This window comes from Perca fluviatilis, chromosome 17, assembly GCF_010015445.1.
Source record: "Perca fluviatilis chromosome 17, GENO_Pfluv_1.0, whole genome shotgun sequence".
NCBI classification, from domain to species: Eukaryota; Metazoa; Chordata; class Actinopteri; order Perciformes; family Percidae; genus Perca; species Perca fluviatilis.
This window is the reverse complement of record NC_053128.1, coordinates 37,038,689-37,058,941: the sequence shown is the minus strand read 5'-3', so window position 1 is coordinate 37,058,941 and position 20,253 is coordinate 37,038,689.

Below are 20,253 nucleotides of genomic sequence, written 5' to 3'. Positions count from 1 at the left end.
AAACTTCGTAATTCATACTGTAAACTTAAGACAGATTGCTTTCAAAGTAAAATACTTTCATCATTTAAAATTCAGTGGAATTTAAAAGTATTTAGTAATGATTAAACTTCAGTAACAATCAGCTGTTTATTAGATAGTCATAGTTTGTTAGTGTTGTTATTATTTACCTCCATACTCCTAAGTGTAATTTAAAACGTGTTTTTCTTTCACAATGTCAGAAACGACATCTGAAGCTGTCGGGTCTTTTGTTTTCTCCTCTTCCTGTTAAAATGGTCCCAAATGTGCCATTCTTATAAAACTGTTACCTTCAAGTAAGACTGTTTCTTTGACCCTCCATGAACTGTAAATACAAAAAGAAGACGAAGAGAAGTGACCTTTTTAAAGACCATACCTGTGTTTTATGTTGAAACTGGGATGTTGTGGAGCAGCCCAGTCTTACGGCAGTTCGTGAAATGGTCATTTAATCTACTTGATTCGTGTACACAAACACGGTTATCTTGTTTTCTTTGTGATGGTCAGCATGTTTTTTATAATACCTTAACTGTATACAGTGGGACGGTTGGGTTTAGGAAACGGGACACGCGGGACAACGACAACACGGTTGGATTTAGGAAAAGAAGAACAGGACAGTTGGGTTTAGATAAAGAAGAACAGGACAGTTGGGTTTAGATAAAGAAGAACGGGACAGTTGGGTTTAGATAAAGAAGAACAGGACAGTTGGGTTTAGGTAAAGAAGAACAGGACAGTTGGGTTTAGGTAAAGAAGAACAGGACAGTTGGGTTTAGGTAAAGAAGAACGGGACAGTTGGGTTTAGATAAAGAAGAACGGGACAGTTGGGTTTAGGAAAAGAAGAACAGGACAGTTGGGTTTAGGTGAAGAAGAACGGGACAGTTGGGTTTAGGAAAAGAAGAACAGGACAGTTGGGTTTAGATAAAGAAGAACAGGACAGTTGGGTTTAGGAAAAGAAGAACAGGACAGTTGGGTTTAGGAAAAGAAGAACAGGACAGTTGGGTTTAGGAAAAGAAGAACGGGACAGTTGGGTTTAGGAAAAGAAGAACGGGACAGTTGGGTTTAGGTAAAGAAGAACGGGACAGTTGGGTTTAGGAAAAGAAGAACAGGACAGTTGGGTTTAGGAAAAGAAGAACAGGACAGTTGGGTTTAGGAAAAGAAGAACGGGACAGTTGGGTTTAGGAAAAGAAGAACGGGACAGTTGGGTTTAGATAAAGAAGAACAGGACAGTTGGGTTTAGATAAAGAAGAACAGGACAGTTGGGTTTAGATAAAGAAGAACAGGACAGTTGGGTTTAGGAAAAGAAGAACAGGACAGTTGGGTTTAGGAAAAGAAGAACGGGACAGTTGGGTTTAGGTAAAGAAGAACGGGACAGTTGGGTTTAGGTAAAGAAGAACGGGACAGTTGGGTTTAGGTAAAGAAGAACGGGACAGTTGGGTTTAGGTAAAGAAGAACGGGACAGTTGGGTTTAGGTAAAGAAGAACGGGACGGTTTGGTTTAGGTAAAGAAGAACGGGACGGTTGGGTTTAGATAAAGAAGAACGGGACAGTTGGGTTTAGATAAAGAAGAACGGGACAGTTGGGTTTAGGTAAAGAAGAACGGGACAGTTGGGTTTAGGTAAAGAAGAACGGGACAGTTGGGTTTAGGTAAAGAAGAACGGGACAGTTGGGTTTAGGTAAAGAAGAACGGGACAGTTGGGTTTAGGTAAAGAAGAACAGGACAGTTGGGTTTAGGTAAAGAAGAACAGGACAGTTGGGTTTAGATAAAGAAGAACGGGACGGTTTGGTTTAGGTAAAGAAGAACAGGACGGTTTGGTTTAGGTAAAGAAGAACGGGACAGTTGGGTTTAGGTAAAGAAGAACAGGACAGTTGGGTTTAGGAGAAGAAGAACGGGACAGTTGGGTTTAGGTAAAGAAGAACGGGACAGTTGGGTTTAGGTAAAGAAGAACAGGACAGTTGGGTTTAGGAGAAGAAGAACGGGACGGTTGGGTTTAGGTAAAGAAGAACGGGACAGTTGGGTTTAGGTAAAGAAGAACAGGACAGTTGGGTTTAGGAAACGGGATCCGATCCCCGGTCTCCTGGGTGTAAGTCCTGTGTTGTTTGACCCATCCACCCCCCCGACCAACCTCCCTACGCAGAATTTCACCCTTTCATACTACTCGCTCTTAATGCCACGTCATCTTCTCATTGAGAATCGTGCTGTGATCATGAGAAGATGCTTCCCATTTAAATACATTACTTTAAAAAGTGTGCTGACCATCATGAAAAAAATCATATAAACGTTTGTGTACACGAATCAAAAGGATTAAATTAGGTGACCATTTCACAAACTGCCGTGAGACTGGGTTGTGTGGAGCGAGCTAGAGAGTGATTGAAGAGAGGGAGCACAGAGAGAGGGAGAGGTAGAACAAAGCAGAGAATCAGAGAAATAAAACGCTGTTTTCTCCGTTTCATCTCTACTAGAAATGCAGTTGTAGCGAGTATCTCTCTATCACTCTCCTCATTCATATTTCAAGACGCTACTAATGACATCCAGCTACAAAAAAAGCCTGAAAAGTCAGAAGTTAGAACGGAAGAACAGAGAGTGGTTTCCATGCCGATGATACGCTGTCTCGTCTCATTGGTGGAAACTGTCAGCTTTCACAACGCTGCAGACCGGAGACTAACAAGGAGACTAAAGTTTAAACCCGTCTCGTTGTGAATCTTTGGTCTGAAGTGTGCTTTACGTGTTCAGATTGACACCACTCTCATGTCGTGTAAATATGAAGCTCCAGCCAGCAGTTAGCTCGGTTTAGCATGAAGACTGGAAACAGAAAACGTTTACAACCAGATGCTGGCAGGTGGATGTTTGAGCCGAGCCATGCGAGCTCTGGGATGTGCCTTTAAAACAGTTATCAGCAGGGGCCACACGGAATCTGCAGGCGCAGAATAATGCACAATTTCTGCAGATTTGAAATAAAACAAAAACAATAACTGAGAAAGTTAACACATTTCCAGCTCTGCTAAATTCTGCAGATTTTCATTCTGGATCACATCTGAAAACTATAAAAAAAAAAAAATAATTAAATTTTCAGATTATGTTTGGGTCTGGTTATTGTTTACAGTTGGCATGTTTGATTTGCAGTAGAAAAGATCTGAAGTAAAAACACAGGTGTGGCCCTTTAAACATGTTTAGCACGTAGCGTTAGCGTGGATGCAGAGATCCTGCTGGCAGGTTCAGCTGAGCTTCAGCTCCTTTAAAGAAAGTTCATCATGAGGAGGAAACTGACCTGAGAACAGGGACTGTGTTTATATATATGTATGATATTTTTTGCCGCATACACACCACCACGTCTATCGTTTTTGTTGTGTTTTGTTTTTTTTTTTTTTTTTTTTTTTTTTTTTTTTTTTTTTTTTTTTTTTTTTTTTTTTTTTTTTTTTTTTCATCTCACCATCCTGTATCACAACGAACCAACTCTCCACGACACCACCACTGTAGTAAAACATCAATACTGTATGGGTTTTTTTTTTTTTTTTTTTTTTTTTTTTTTTTTTTCTTGCTTCTTCATCATAGTACTTCACTTGGACTTAACCTTTTTACTCAAAACTTCTACTTCCATAAAAACAAAAAAAAATTCACATAATCAACAACACACTTCTATTTTCTACATCTAAAAAAAAAAACACCACCTTACAACAAAACCACAACACACCACAACACAATCCTTAACCCATTGTTTAAAAAACCAACATCTAAAACAAAACACACAAAAAAACAAAACCAAAAAAAAAAAAACACAACAAAAAAACACAAAAAAAAACAAAAAAATTTAACTAACTAAAAACAAAAAAAAATCAAAACACACAAAAATATAAAACCAAAAACAACCATTTCACTTTTTTAAGCATCCACCATTTTTTTTTTTTTTGCACCACCATCCAAACCATCATCATTAACATGCATCGACTACGTATTGCTGCAAATCTTTTCAAACACCCGCAGACCCCTAACGCCGTCTTCCTTCGTTAGGCTTAAAATAGGGATTTTTAAACCGGATTATATGAGGACACACGTGGGCACACAAAATACAATACACGGTGAACTTGTTCGCGCCGCGCCCCCCTTCTCTGCTGTTTTTTTGGGGGGTGCGGGCGCCTGCCTCGCCAACACCATGTCAACGTCCGTTTTAAAGTACCATAACACAGTCACAGTAGATCCACCATTAGCCTTCCCTTTTCATATCATGCCCGAACAGCAGGCAGCGCATGGACATAGAGTGCTACGTAGTCTAGGTCTGTGAGGCAGCGCAGCATTGGGATACAGTATATAATAAAATAACGATTATAGTAGTAATGTTCGGAGATGCAATAGATTATTATAGTGCAGTTCTTAACTAATGGGAATATTGTTTAGTTTATTTTTGGTTTAATTTGGTTTACTTTAGGTATTTAATTTATCCAATTATTTAGTTTTGCTATATTTTTCATGCCAACTTGCCATGGCCCCCTAGCATCCCCTCGCGGCACCCAGGGGTCCCGTCCCCACTTTGAAAACCACTGCTATAAAGCATATGACTTCAGTTTCTTGAGGGAAAGGGCTTTCTTATGACTTTTGAAGCAGTGAAAATATTCTTAATATTGCATACACTGAAACTGTAATGTATTATCATATACCGTAGTGTACAATAGACAATGAATATTAACACAACAACATTGATATGAGTAAAGAGTAGTTTCAAATACAACATGTGTGGCTATAAGGGATTTTCTGACATCTGTTTCATATTCTTCTCTGTTACAGGTATGAAGAATACCAGATGAACAAAAGCATCGTAGATGAATCACAACAGCCTTCAATCTCACAATTCCTGGACACTCGTGTAGGGCATTACAGCATGAGCCACCCACAGCAGAAGGCCATCTCCAATTCGATACTGTCTGACTTGATTATTGATTGCAATTTTCCTCTGTCTATTGTGGAAAATAAGAGCTTTCGTCACTTTCTGGCTGTGCTGGACAGCAAGTATACCCCAGTCTGTCGCCGAACGCTGACCACAAAAACAGAGAGCCTTGCTGAGGAGAGACGTTCAAAGTTAAAAACTCAATTGAGCAACACTGACCATGTTTCAGTCACTGTGGACATTTGGTCTGATCGAAAGATGAGGGGATTCCTTGGTGTCACTGTGCACTGGATGGAGAGAGATGCAGAGAGGGTACAGCTAAAGACTAATCTCTTGGCCTGCAACCGCTTCAAAGGCTCTCACACAGCGGAGTGCATCTGTGACCAATTTGAGGCAATATGTGATGAATACAACCTCAAAGCTAAATTGGACTATATCATTAGTGACAATGCTGCTAACATGCGCAAGGCATTTACGTTCTGCTTCCCCAGCGAACAGGAGGAAGATGATGATGCTGGAGATAATCTTGATGATCCTGAGCTATGGCATGACTTAACCCTAGAAGACCAGCAAACCGTCGATGCTGCTATGGCAAAGAAACAGCGCCTGCAGTGTTTTGCACACACATTGCAGCTGGTTGTGGGAGACGGTTTGAAAGAAACAAAAGCGGCATGTCCTTCTCTCTCCAAGTTATCAAAACTTAGCTCCCTGCTCCACACAAGCACAACGTTTAAAGACATCTTCGATTGTGAATTTGGGGAGCACAGAGGCATCCCTGCTGCAGTGAGCACGAGGTGGAATTCCAGGTGAAAAGCAGTCCTTCATTGTGATCAGCAAAAGCTCTGCGCAGTTCTTGAGAAGGCCGGGCATCAAGAACTGTCATTCACACCACGAGAGTGGAATCTGCTGAAGGAGTTGGTGGACATCTTGAAACCGTTCGGAGAAGCAACTGATTTGACACAGGGGGAGAAAGTCATTACAATCAGTGCAGTTGTTCCATCCGTCTTGTCCCTCAATCACCATCTTGAGAAGCTGAAGCCTCAAATTCGTTTCCTGAGCGGCCTGGTCAGAGGTCTGCAGGCATCCCTGAAAAAAAGATTTCTTGGGATCTTCATTAATGTGAAAATGGCCCAGTCTGAAGAAGGGATCACTGCCCCCTTTTCAGACACAGTCTACCTGAAAGCAGCTGCCTTGGATCCAGCCTTTTGTCTGCTGTGGATTGAGCCCCATGTGCTGGTCAACCGTGACATCAAGGCAGAGGTGGCACAACGAGTTAAAGGTAAATATTATTGACTTGCAATGCAACTTAAATGCAACGTAAAATAATTTGATCTTAATCTGATCTAGGATCTAATGTGATATTAATCTGACTTTAACAATAATAACAATTTTCAGTCTTGCACAGTATCATCAACATCAGTAATGGTAATAAGGGCTCTTTTGTTTCTGCTGTTGTGACACGTTTTTTTTAGAATTGATCCTGCAAGATGCTGCAGAGACGGAGCAACCTGTGCCTGCTGAAGAAGAACTAGAGGACATGGAAGGAGAAGGGCTGTTTGCTGCATACCATAAGAGGCAGAAAAGGGATGTTGGGACCCCACCAGCAGTACAGCTAAGTCACTACATTGACATGGCAGAAGGACAGAATGCCCTTTTGTTCTGGGCACTGAACAGTAAGACTCTTCCTTCACTCTTTCAAGTAGCCATCCGAGTCTTGGCAGTGCCTGCTTCTAGTGCTCCAGTGGAGCGAGTTTTCAGCCATGGTGGCATCATTCTGCGTCCCCATCGTGCACAAATGACTGACAGACTTTTGGCCAATTTGATCTTTTGCAAGTGTAATGCAGTATAGGGGCCTCCCTCCACCTGTCCACAGCACGCATGCGCACACACACTCACTCTCTGCTCATCACCTGTCCACACAGCTCACTCACTCACTCACTCACTCACTCACACACACGTCTCTATGGAGTCATTCCAATTATATTATCAGGTTGGTCCAGTTTTTCAGAAGTGATAATTTTGAGGAGTGAGGATTTTATTGATGACATGTTTAAAAATGTTTAGGCTTAAAGGACCCATGTCTATTTGAAAGTTAAACTGTTTTGCAATATGAGGTCAATACAATACAGGACTGAAGCTGCTGTGCATTGTTCTAGTGCAATATGCTGTTGAAATTCAAGCATTTTTTGTGACAATTACATTTTCTGTTTTTTACTGTATTTGATTGTCATTGTATAAAAAGAGGTTTAAATAAATACAAATCTTACAGACATACATGATTTGTATAAATGTTATTTCTGTGGTAAGAGGACTTGAAATGACTCGAAACTAAAATGGTAAGACTTTGGACTCGACTTGAGACTTTTTGGCTTTGACTTTTGACTCGACTCGGGACTTGCCTCATCTTTGACTCGACTTGACTCGGGACTCGAGGGCAAAGACTTGAGACTTACTTGTGACTTGCATAACAATGACTTTGTCCCACCTCTGCCCTACCCTCACCTATGGTCATGAAGGCTGGGCCATGACCGAAAGAACCAGATCCAGGGTCCAAGCGGCCGAAATGGGTTTCCTCAGGAGGGGGCGGCGCGTCTCCCTTAGAGATAGGGTGAGGAGCTCGGAGTAGAGCCGCTGCTCCTTTGCGTCGAAAGGAGCCAGTTGAGGTGGTTCGGGCATCTGGTAAGGATGCCCCCCTGGGCGCCTCCCTAGGGAGGTGTTCCAGGCATGTCCAGCTGGGAGGAGGCCTCGGGGAAGACCCAGGACTAGGTGGAGGGATTATATCTCCAACCTGGCCTGGGAACGCCTCGGGATCCCCCAGTCGGAGCAGGTTAATGTGGCTCAGGAAAGGGAAGTTTGGGGTCCCCTGCTGGAGCTGCTCCCCCCGCGACCACGGATAAGCGGATGAAGATGGATGTCTGTAGAGTTGGTTCCCCCCCCCCCGGTGCGGTTTGTGTGGGCAGCTGTGAATGCAGCGACCACACTTGGATGCGTACCAAAAGTGGACAAAACAAGCGTACCGAGACTACATTTTTGGACTAAACCAGCTGCCGTAGTCTGCTGTGCTGCTGTGCATTATGGGATGATGACAAGTTAGCACTTCAGCAACATAGCTCCATGGCAACTCACGGACAAACTTGGAGTCGTGAGGAAGTGCGCTGCTTCAGAGAAATCTGCTTTGATGACCATATTAGGTCCCAACTTTCCAAAACACACAAGAAAAGAGGAAAGAGAAATCTCCACATTGTAAAGCAAACAGCTCACGGAAAAAGGGCTCTCATAGATCTGTCCAACAGTGCCATGAATCTATGAAACCCCACCCCCCTTTTATTTTTAGGAAATCCGTTCAGAGACTGTTGTTACTTGACCATGTTGCTGCATTTTGGCTGATTTACTAACTCATCAAGAGCAAACAGTGTGGTGTGAAAAAGAACCCAAACTGCTGAAAAATGCTGCAATGTAGAATCTTTTGCCCTTGGTCCGGTCCAAAAGAACCCTTAGTCTGGATCAACAGAGGTACATTTCCAGGATCCAGCCTAACATCAGGCTCTACCCTTCACTAGGGCTGAACGATTGGAAAATAATCCAATTGCGATTTTTTTTTTCCACCAATATTGCGTTGGCGATTTAATATGCGATTATTTTTTTAAGCCCAACAAAGTTCAACAAAGACAAGCAATAAATCATTGTATAGTATGAACAACATACAATTAGATTGTTCTTTCCTGGAGGCCAGGCCTGGATGCGATGATGAAATTAGGGGATGCATGAATTTATAATTATTAACTATTCATCTTTTATTTAATTACTTCAATCCCAGTAGTATATTGAGCACTGACAAGGCCTGGTGGAAACATTCATATGAAAGTCAGACACAAATCACACAAACTAAAGTGCAGATTGCAGAAATATAAAAACAAACATGTGGCTTTACCACACTTAGTAGTATTTAGATTATTTAAGTATTATTTACTGTAATAAACATATGTAAACATGTGGATTTCACTTTTTAAACAGTCTTTGTACTGTCAGTGCACACAGAGCTACGTCCTGCTATGCCCTGCAGTGCCCTGCTACGTCATGAACTACAACAACTACTATTTCTGGTCATAGTTCCATTATTTTTATTGTGACTATTATCACCACTGTTCATCACACCCCCAACCGGCCCCGTACGACACCGCCTACCAAGAGTCTGGGTCTGTCCCAGGTTTCTTCCTAAAAGGAGTTTTTCCTCTCCACTGTTGCACTGAATCTTTGCTCTTGGGAGAATTACTGGAATTGTTGGTATTGTTTGTAAATTATAGAGTGTGGTCTAGATCTACTCTACCTGTAAAGTGTCCTGAGATAACTCTTGTTATGATTTGATACTATAAATAAAATTTAATTGAATTGAGAGTAGAAATCCAGAGGAAAGTACTGGTTCAAGGTAGGTTCACGCAGATCAATCTTATGAAAGTAAAATTTATAATTTATAATACAAATTTATGATACCAATTAAAAGAAATGAGAAGCTTCGTTCAGAGATTTTACAGTATGGAATGTAACCCCCCCGCCCACACAGACACACACACACACACACACACACACGCACAAATCTTATTTTTTTTCAAACTGGACCCTAGTTTCCCATGTTGTGTGTCAATGATTGATGGGAACAACAATCTTTGAAATTTGACGGAACAAGCTGCATTTTCAGCATCAGTTAGCGTCCACTAAAAGTTCTGTTGTTGCCGCTGACAGACTCAGATTATTATTCTAAGTGTGTGACAACATTATGGGATGGATCCCTACAGAGATAGAGCTTTTAGTTAAAGAGTAAGATCCTTTTAGTTTAACATGAAACAGCCCCGAAATCACCATCACCAAACTCCACCAGACTCCATGTAAATAATCAGGACTTTTATCAACGTAAAACACACTTCATTTAAAGTTGACAGAAATTAAATAAAACTACCAAAAGCCGTCTTGGTTCATCTTTCCACTGTTCCAACAATCACCACTCTGGTTTGGTTGAAATAAACCCTTAATTCACCCATTTACATGTGGAGATATGCTGGCTCTATACACGCCTAATGCAAAAGTCCTGATTATTTACATGGAGTCTGGTGGAGATATGCTGGCTCTATACACGCAAAAAAGTCCTGATTATTTACATGGAGTCTGGTGGAGATATGCTGGCTCTATATACGCTTTAAAGTCCTGATTATTTACATGGAGTCTGGTGGAGATATGCCGGTTCTATACACGCTAAAAGTCCTGTTTATTTACATGGAGTCTGGTGGAGATATGCTGGCTCTATACACGCTAAAAGTCCTGATTATTTACATGGAGTCTGGTGGAGATTGGCTGGCTCTATACACGCTAAAAGTCCTGATTATTTACATGGAGTCTGGTGGAGATATGCTGGCTCTATACACGCTAAAAGTCCTGATTATTTACATGGAGTCTGGTGGAGATATGCTGGCTCTATACACACTAAAAGTCCTGATTATTTACATGGAGTCTGGTGGAGATATGCTGGCTCTATACACACTAAAAGTCCTGATTATTTACATGGAGTCTGGTGGAGATATGCTGGCTCTATACACACTAAAAGTCCTGATTATTAGACCTTTTCTCAGCTTAACATAACTGGAGGTGGAGGGAGAACTCTCCTCCCTCCTTTACCTCCGGTTTTGATGATTTGAAGTCAAACAATTTCTCTGAAATCATGTGACCACAGAGTGTCCTCCCTCTCTGCAGGTATATAAACTGCTCTCTGCTCTCTCTGCCTCCTCAGCATCGCAGACATCACATCACAGGTAAGAACACTGTGAAACTGAAAATACTTTAAATTGATAAGAACAGGAGGAAACACCAGATGTGAATGCATGAGGAAAATGTTGCCTATCATGTGCAGCAACATATATTGATTCAATAATTCTACTAATAGCATCTTATTTACATTGGACATTTGTTCTGTCAAAATAAGACATAAATGATGTTTAAACTATAAAGTAACTATGAAATTCAGATTCTAAGTCATGATTACTTAATCTGCAAAAACAAGTTCATATTAATCAGAGTTTAGTAAACTCAAAAGAAAGTAAATGCTACTGGCATTCAATATTTTTAAGTAAGAGGAACTTAACACATTAAGTACCTAAGAAACAAGCTGTTGTGTGATGAACAGTACATGTTTTTGGTAAGTGGAACTCATGTTACAAGTCAGATAACTATTCTCTTATTTTTCTAATTAAATTTATATTGCAGCTATATTTTTATATGTATTTGAACATTGACCTTCATAATGACTTTATAACCTGAGTATTTATTTACTGATTTATGAAGAACTCTACGGTTGTTTGTTAAATGAGAGTATCAGACATGTAGTTGGATCATATAAAGGAGCAAAGGGCAGATATGTGTCATAAAGTCGTTATCTCTAACACTGACTATGTTTACATGCACACATTATTCTGGTTTTTGCCCTTATTCCAAAAAAGACAATATTCCTCTGAGCTTTTTTCATGGCAAATGAAACAAATATTCCATTAATATTCCTGTTTACATGCAACAAAAATAGGATTTTTTCAAAAATTCCCAGCAGTGGCGGAGTTGTTGGTTAGCATGATGACGATGTCCACGATGAGTTAATCTGTTGACTTCTGCCATTTCTGCCACGGTAGCATACTTAGTAGATAGTACCTGATGGACCTAGACCAGATGTGGTCAGTCAGGATCTTGCTCTTCCTTCAGTGCCTTCTGCTCAAGAGCTCCAACTGTGGGTAGAACCTGAGTGGTAGGGAGTCACTGGGTCGGCCCATGAGAAGGTGATTCAGTGTGATAGGATCGAGTTCAGCAATGTCGGAGGACACAATTCAGGATGCTTTTAACCTCTATTAAAGTGCTCATATTATCCTCATTTTCAGGTTCATAATTGTATTCAGAGGTTGTACCAGAATAGGTGTACATGGTTTAATTTAAAAAAAAAAAAACACCATATATTTGTTGTACTGCACATTGCTGCAGCTCCTCTTTTCACCCTGTGTGTTGAGCTCTCTGTTTTAGCTACAGAGTGAGACCTCTCACTTCTGTTCCATCTTTGTTGGGAGTCGCACATGCGCAGTACCTAGGTAAGGACTACTAGCCAGTCAGAAGCAGAGTATGAGGGCGTGCCCTGACAGTACCTAGGTTAGGACTACTAGCCAGTCAGAAGCAGAGTATGAGGGCGTGCCCTGACAGTACCTAGGTAAGGACTACTAGCCAGTCAGAAGCAGAGTATGAGGGCGTGCCCTGACAGTACCTAGGTAAGGACTACTAGCCAGTCAGAAGCAGAGTATGAGGGTGTGCCCTGACAGTACCTAGGTAAGGACTACTAGCCAGTCAGAAGCAGAGTATGAGGGCGTGCTACGCTAGCAGCTAGGCGAGCATTATAACGTAGGGTGACCAAACGTCCTCTTTTGCCCCGACATGTCCACTTTTTACGTACTGTCCGGGGCGTCCGGGGGGGTTTTATAAATTCATGAAAATGTCCGGTTTTCACTGTTTTTCATGGGACCATTAAGCGTGTACTTAAATTGACTGGCGCTTTGCACACAATGCTACGGTACTTTGTTTTGTGACATAATTCCTGAGAGGCTGCTTTGTGGGCGGCTCTGCCACGCCGCTACATACACAGGGACCAGAGCAGACAGGGACCAGAGCAGACAGGGACCAGAGCAGACAGGGACCAGAGCAGACAGGGACCAGAGCAGACAGGGACCAGAGCAGACAGGGACCAGAGCAGACAGCGGAGCAGCATTGCACACAAGATGCGTTGTCTGCTAAAGATTTCCCACCGTGGTCAGAAAACACAGGGGAGACACTTTGTTTCTCTCACTATGACTCTAGAGTCGTACTCGCTCGCCGCCACTCTCTCACTTAATTCTCCCTCGCTCTATCACCCACTCCCCACACACACAGACTGCCGGCTCGACACACACACCAGCGCACAAGTATTAACATCAGGCTACGGCGAAAGCTCTGCGTGGAGCCGGCGTTCAACCATAAAATAACTTGTCCGGTCCAGGCGGAGTGCACCGTGTGCAAAGCTGGCACATACGTTTCAGTGTCTTTATTATTTATCTTATTACACTGAAAAGGTATTAAGAGATATTTTGTTGAAGCTGGATTTTCTAACACAGAAGAGGTCATATTTACAACATTATTTCATATTATTTATTTATTTTAAAAGAGATATTATTTTGTTACAGGTTGTTACAGATTTTATTTTATTACAGAAGTTATTTTTGCACCATTGAGGCATGTTCATTAACCGTTAATTAAGCCTGTCTGAATTTGTGTCTCGAGGTCGGGCCGATTGTCCTCGTTTTTTGGAATCAAAATATGGTCACCCTATTATAACGTGTGTTACAAAGTGACCACGTTTGTCTCTGAAGTAAAGGCTGGACTACAATAGAGCTGTTGGGAGCAGTTGGTGAACAGGGTTTGAGTGTTGGAGATGGTAAGTGTTCTTAAAATCTTCTTTAAATCAATCCGGTGGTGCATAGCAAGGAGCTCTTTCAGGCTGAGGTACTCCTCCGCTAAGGCTGTGGCTAACTCCCTCTCATTACCATGACATTTGGTTCATTAAATAGATCTCTCCAGGGTTGCTGCGGCAAGCAGTAAACCTCCGGATGTAACAACCTCAGACTCAAGACTGGGGGACTCAAATGCACGACAAAAAAGTTTACTTGGCAAAAAGGTTTAACAAAAAGCGCTCAGGAGAAGGATCAGACAATATACAAAAGCAATAAACAAAAACCTGGAAACATGAAGATATGGATAGAAATCTTGATGACACCTTCGTATGGAATGAACAAGATGAACTGGCACAAGACAAAGGGAGACAAGAAACATTTATACATGGGGTAGGGGAAAACAATAAGGGGCGGGGTAGACAATCACACTGGTGGGAAAATCACACAAAGGGAGGAAGTCAGTGTCTGAAACGAGAGGGAAAGTGAATACAAAATGAAACAGGAAGTGCACAACAAGACAAGACATGAGTGACTAAACTTAAACTCGACGAGACATAACACCGGAGAGGCATCAGGCATCAGAGTCAAAGGCAGTCAGAAGGTCCAGATGAATGGCCGGTCCGTAGGGCATTAGAACATGTGGCCCCACCTCTGTCCGGCGTCCTATTTTCACCTGAAAAGGTCCACACTGGTAGAGGGTAATGGTGGTCTACAGAGATGAAGGGGTGCAGAGGGCAAGTCCGCCATCAGTGGTGCTAAGGGCTTAGCTCTAACGTCCACTCAGAGGTAGGGCTGCACAATTAATCACATTTTAATCACAATCACGATTTTGGCTTCCCACGATCAAATTCGCGTGATCGAGCGATATTTAAAATGCGTCATTCCGTTTTTTTTGCAGAGCCAAGGTAAACCACCGTCTGATCATGTGCCTCCATGAGCCAATCAGAGTTGTTTCCTGCACCGTGCAGCTTAGTTTAAATGTAGACAGTCATAGAGGACAGAGAGTAACGGGAGGAAAATTCCACAACAGATAGCAAGTCGTCATAAATCAGTCCCGAGGTTTACCAGTTTACCAGTAAACCCAACATTTTGTCCCGTCTGTGTTGTTTGCAGTGACCATAGTGCTAGTTTGAGTCTTTAAGCTGATAGCTTTAGCAGCAGACTGTTGGACGTCCCACTGTTGGAATCCTAATCGAAATACAGTCACACTACACTGTTTGGCTGTCAGCATTTTAGCCGTGTTTAATCAAGTTACTACTGTAGCTAACGGTAGGCTAACGTTACCTGCTATGTAACGTGTTATTAGTGTTTACTGTAGCTAACGGTAGGCAGGGTTCGTACGGGTGCTTGAAATCCTTGAAAATGCTTGAATTTTTATGTTGTGTTTTCAAGGTTTGAAAAGTGCTTAGATTTTGGATAAAAGGCTTGAAAATGCTTGAAATTATAACTGTATTTCTTTCACAACAAATACCTATCTGACTGAATAGCTGGTTTATTAAATAGAGAAATAAAATGTTGGAGTGCCTAAAATTAAACCTGCTCGCTTGTGCATGTGTGACTGCGATCTCCCGCCACGCCAAGACCCGCCCTAGGAAGCAGCTCGATTGGTTGGGGTAAGGCATTTCACCGATTTCACCTCGAGAGGTTAAGGTTAGGATAGCCGATTGGTCAGGGGATAGGACCTGTACAAATGGGGTTATGTTACCTTGTGTAAGCATCATGGACACCTGGCCAATAAATGGTATTGAAGGGCGGGTCTTGGCGTGGCCATAGTGGGATTCGTAATATCGCTGCCGGCAGGTTGTAGTTTCAATGAAAGTTGGCTGGAAGATGAAAAATACAAATTATGGATTAAACGGGGACAAACCCTAAGAGTTGCCTCTTGTAAAGTCTGCAAAAAAGACGTGCAGCTTTTCACAATGGGCGAGTATGCGCTCTCGAGTCACATGAAGTAAGTTTCAAGTAAGCCTACTGTACACGTTAGTGCCAGTTAGCGCCTATTTGTTGACGCTAGTAACTTCTAGCTAGGAATTCGCAGGCTAAGTGACTGAGGGCCCTATCTTGCACTCAGCGCAATTGCCTTTGTACACCGACGCATGTATCATTCCTATTTTGCACCCGACGCACAGCAGACTTTTCCCTCCACAGACGCACGTTGGGTAAATTAGGGAATGTATTTGCGCTCCCGGGGGCGGTTCAGCGAAAAGAGGAGGCGTGTTCAGGCGCAAACGTTACTTTGTGCTATTCTGCAGTTTCAGAAAACAATTCCGCCACTGACCAGGAAAAACCTGGTCTAAAGTCAGTGGTGCTAGTCTAAAGTCAGTGGTCCTAGTCTAAAGTCAGTGGTCCTAGTCTAAAGTCAGTGGTGCTAGTCTAAAGTCAGTGGTGCTAGTCTAAAGTCAGTGGCGCTAGTCTAAAGTCAGTGGCGCTAGTCTAAAGTCAGTGGTCCTAGTCTAAAGTCAGTGGTCCTAGTCTAAAGTCAGTGGTGCTAGTCTAAAGTCAGTGGCGCTAGTCTAAAGTCAGTGGCGCTAGTCTAAAGTCAGTGGCGCTAGTCTAAAGTCAGTGGCGCTAGTCTAAAGTCAGTGGTCCTAGTCTAAAGTCAGTGGTGCTAGTCTAAAGTCAGTGGTCGCTAGTCTAAAGTCAGTGGCGCTAGTCTAAAGTCAGTGGCGCTAGTCTAAAGTCAGTGGCGCTAGTCTAAAGTCCGTGGCGCATTATTCAGATGCTATTTTAGGGGCGCATGCTTGGCCATAATGTAGCGTGTGCACAACGAGCATACACTTCTCTCATCTAAATGGATGCAGCAGTTCCCATTTTTGCAAACCATACATAATTACAAAGAACAATATTACTGAAAATGCGGTTCAGGTGTTTGGATAGGTCAGGAGGCACTTTACAGTACAGTCCTCAAAAAGTCGCAGCATTCTTTGTGGCTTGTTGTGTTTTACACATTTCCATGAATCATGGATGTGTTGATGACATAAATGAGGAAATATTAGAGGACTTAAGGAGACGTGATGTTGAACTACGGTGGGATCTGGTCCGGGAGTAATGCGCGATGCGCTCCTGGTGGAGCGGGTGGACGGAGATGGAGGGGGGGGGGGGAGGAGGAGGTTAGGGGCACAACAGGTGCAGGTGGTGCGTTTGGAGGCCCACGCTCCATGGCTGCAGAATCCTCTCCAAACTTGAGGAGATGCGCCCGAGAGGCCGCAGCAACATCGCCACCCGGCCAAGACGGGCATTTATTACTTTGCCGCATCCCGGACAGCTCCCGCTGGCGTGCGCCAGGCAAATCCGCCGTCATAATAGCAATCCGCCATGGAACAAGCGTGCCTGCTCTTAAAGGGAATGTGAGATGACGCTCTGATTGGTTTATTGCACATTACGCCCAAACCACACCTAGCTACTTCAGACCAACCCATTTTAGATTTGCGTCGAGTGCAAGAGTCATTTATCCCGCTGGTATCATAGCAACAGCGCCCGAGACCCGCCCACAAAGCTACTTATGTTTTGCGTTTCATACTTGCGTTTCAGATCGTTAAAATAGGGCCCTGAGAGTACTTGGTGTGATGATGTAATGTTAGTATTTCTTGTCCGTTATGGCACGTTCATTTGTGGAATATGCAGTGAACATAGCTAAAGTTACATCACAGCAACTGTAACGTTAAACTACCCACAAATTAAAACCTGCAAACGTTAGCCCAGTGCATAACAACAATCATTGATTGCTGAACAGAAATTGTGTCAGATGGACTGTCATACAAGTAGCCTACTGTAAGGTTGAGGATGGCCTTATTCAATATTTAGATTAGATAAATGTATATGTCTTGGCAATGAAATCATTTTTTTTCCCAATTAATATATTCTATTTATCAGGCAGGTGCCTGTGCACTGTCAGTCTTCTGGGTTAAAATGGAATTACAGGTTGTTGTTGCACTGTCTCAGATTTTGTTCAAACCTTGTCTATATCAAGAATGTGTCCCAAAACCAAGGCCTGTCAAATATATCTGTTCAAATTTTATGTTTTCATATTTTTAGCCCTTTAAATTACTTCAGTTTTACAGCCTGAAAATCACATTATCTGGGAAGCAATATTTGGACAAAATTCATAGGCAGCCCAAAATTTGTAGGGTGGAAGACAAACATATCAATATGACTGAACCATTACAAGTTTGTACGGCATTCCCTAGATTTGGAAAAAAAAGTGTGAAAAGACTGAAATTAAGGGTAGCATAACCTTTGAGCAAAGTCTAAGAGGGTGCACCAACTGTTTTCCTGGATTTAGTCTGATTTAGATCCAGAATGAGCCAGCTGCATGTCATTTGGCTCAGATCCTCCCACTCAGTGCTCCTCTCCATAGCTGTCTTACTGTATGTTATGTTATGAACCATGAAGAGATTAAACATTTTAAAGGTGATAATTCAGGGTTAGTGAAGTGAACCTGTCGAGTGATTTTGTTTGGGGTAATAGTTTTTACATTGACTCAGGCAGGTTAGATAGCTTAGACAGTGATAGATTTTGAAAAATAAAACTCGTGTTTTGGTTAAATATCTGATCCTTCTGCTATTACGGAACGCAATTTTGGTTGTTTATAGCATTATGTCTTTTAATGTGACAAAAACAGTAAATAATAATTTTGACTATGTATTGATATATATTTTACGGTGGTGATGGGTGCTGGAAAAAGATTTAAAATGGACCTTGAAAGTGCTTGAAAAGTGCTTGAATTTGACCTTGGAAAAGGTGTATGAACCCTGGGTAGGCTAACGTTACCTGCTGTGTAACGTGTTATTAGTGTTTACTGTAGCTAACGGTAGGCTAACGTTACCTACTGTGTAACGTGTTATTAGTGTTTACTGTAGCTAACGGTAGGCTAACGTTACCTGCTGTGTAACGTGTTATTAGTGTTTACTGTAGCTAACGGTAGGCTAACGTTACCTGCTGTGTAACGTGTTATTAGTGTTTACTGTAGCTAACGGTAGGCTAACGTTACCTGCTGTGTAACGTGTTATTAGTGTTTACTGTAGCTAACGGTAGGCTAACGTTACCTGCTGTGTAACGTGTTATTAGTGTTTACTGTAGCTAACGGTAGGCTAACGTTACCTGCTGTGTAACGTGTTATTAGTGTTTACTGTAGCTAACGGTAGGCTAACGTTACCTGCTGTGTAACGTGTTATTAGTGTTTACTGTAGCTAACGGTAGGCTAACGTTACCTGCTGTGTAACGTGTTATTAGTGTCTACTAGTGTGACATGCAGCGATGTTTGTTTTGCCTCCAACGTCTGTTTTGGAGCATCAGAGCGCAGCGCAGACATTGAAGTGGGACCGTAATCCGCGTTGCTATTTGATCCAGTAGATACCGTGCACCGATTTTAACATGCGCCGTTAACGTGAACAGAAAATTGCGTTGCCTGTATCTTTTCACGGCAAACGCGCATGTGTGGAAAGCGGTCGCGCAACAGCTGGAATGGCATACTCCTTCATAGTATCCTTCAACGTTGCACAATATGGATGTGAAAGCCGTTATAATTAGCGTATGTGACAATAAAATTAGTTTTGATTAAAATCAACAAATAATCGTGATAATTAATTGTGATCTCAATATTGATCAAAATAATCGTAATTATCATTTTGGCCATAATCATGCAGCCCTACTCAGAGGCATCGCAGGAGATGCAACATGGGTTGCATCAGGCTGGTCCATGTGAGCAGGAATGTATCAGTGGGGCAGGCTTATCAGTGGCAGGGCAGAGAGTTTGGTTACCCAGGTGTTTGGAGCTGTCAGGAGCTCCTCAGGAAGGAGCAGGTTATCCCATTCTCTCGGCTTTCCCACAGGCGTAGAAGAGTACTTTGGTTCTTGTGCTGAAGTGAAGAAGGAGACCCACAGGGTCCTAGTGACTAGCCAGCACCTGATAAACATTGCTGATGTAATGCTCCACAGGCAGTTCTACTGAGCATCTGATACTGTGGTGGAGGAGAGTGGTCACTCCCATCATGTTTGCAGCGATGTGTACATGCATGTCCCACCAACAAAGAAGTCTGCATCACCAATCGTCAACTTTATTACACTCCAAATATAGGCGAGGCGTTTCTATGCCTCCACTGGAGAAAACTCTGAGACCTGCTCATATTATAGACTGATTTAATTCTTTGTTGGAGGATATTTAATCATATTTGTTATTTTATTTAAGAAGCTTCTAAAACATTTTAATTATCTGTGAATACAAACTCAACTCTTCCCCCATGATAAGGTCACCATAATGTACAGTCTTTCTGTTTTGCAGTGAAAACTTGTGTGAAAGACGGAGAAAATGTCTGATAAAGAGTGGCTTTTGAATACACTGAAAGGTTTGTCAGTTGAAGAATTCAAGGAGTTCAAGTGGTTCCTGCAGGATCCTGACATCCTGGTAGGATTCCAAGCCATCCCACAGAACCAACTGGAAAATGCAGACAGGCTGGACACAGTCAATAAGATCATACAGACCTTCAGCCATCAGTCTGTAGAAGTGGTGAAGAAGGTTTTAAAGAAGATTCCTAGGAATGATCTGGTGGAGAAATTATCAAGCCCAGGAGCACAAGGTAAGATGGAGGAGGACTAACATATCAAACATAGTGATCACACAAGTCTGCTGCATTTAAGTATGTATATATAAGTTTATAAGTTTGTATTGTTGACTGTTTAATGCAAACTTGAAATACAAACATTTCCCATCAAAAGGAACATCTACCTGGTAAATAGTTTCTTTGTTTTAAAAAACAGATCGGGACAATTCTGACCAGAATAAAACCTCAGCTTTAGAGGATGATTCTCTGATCAGTGGTGTAAGGTAGTTACGATATTATGACAGGTGATAAACTAGCTACTGTA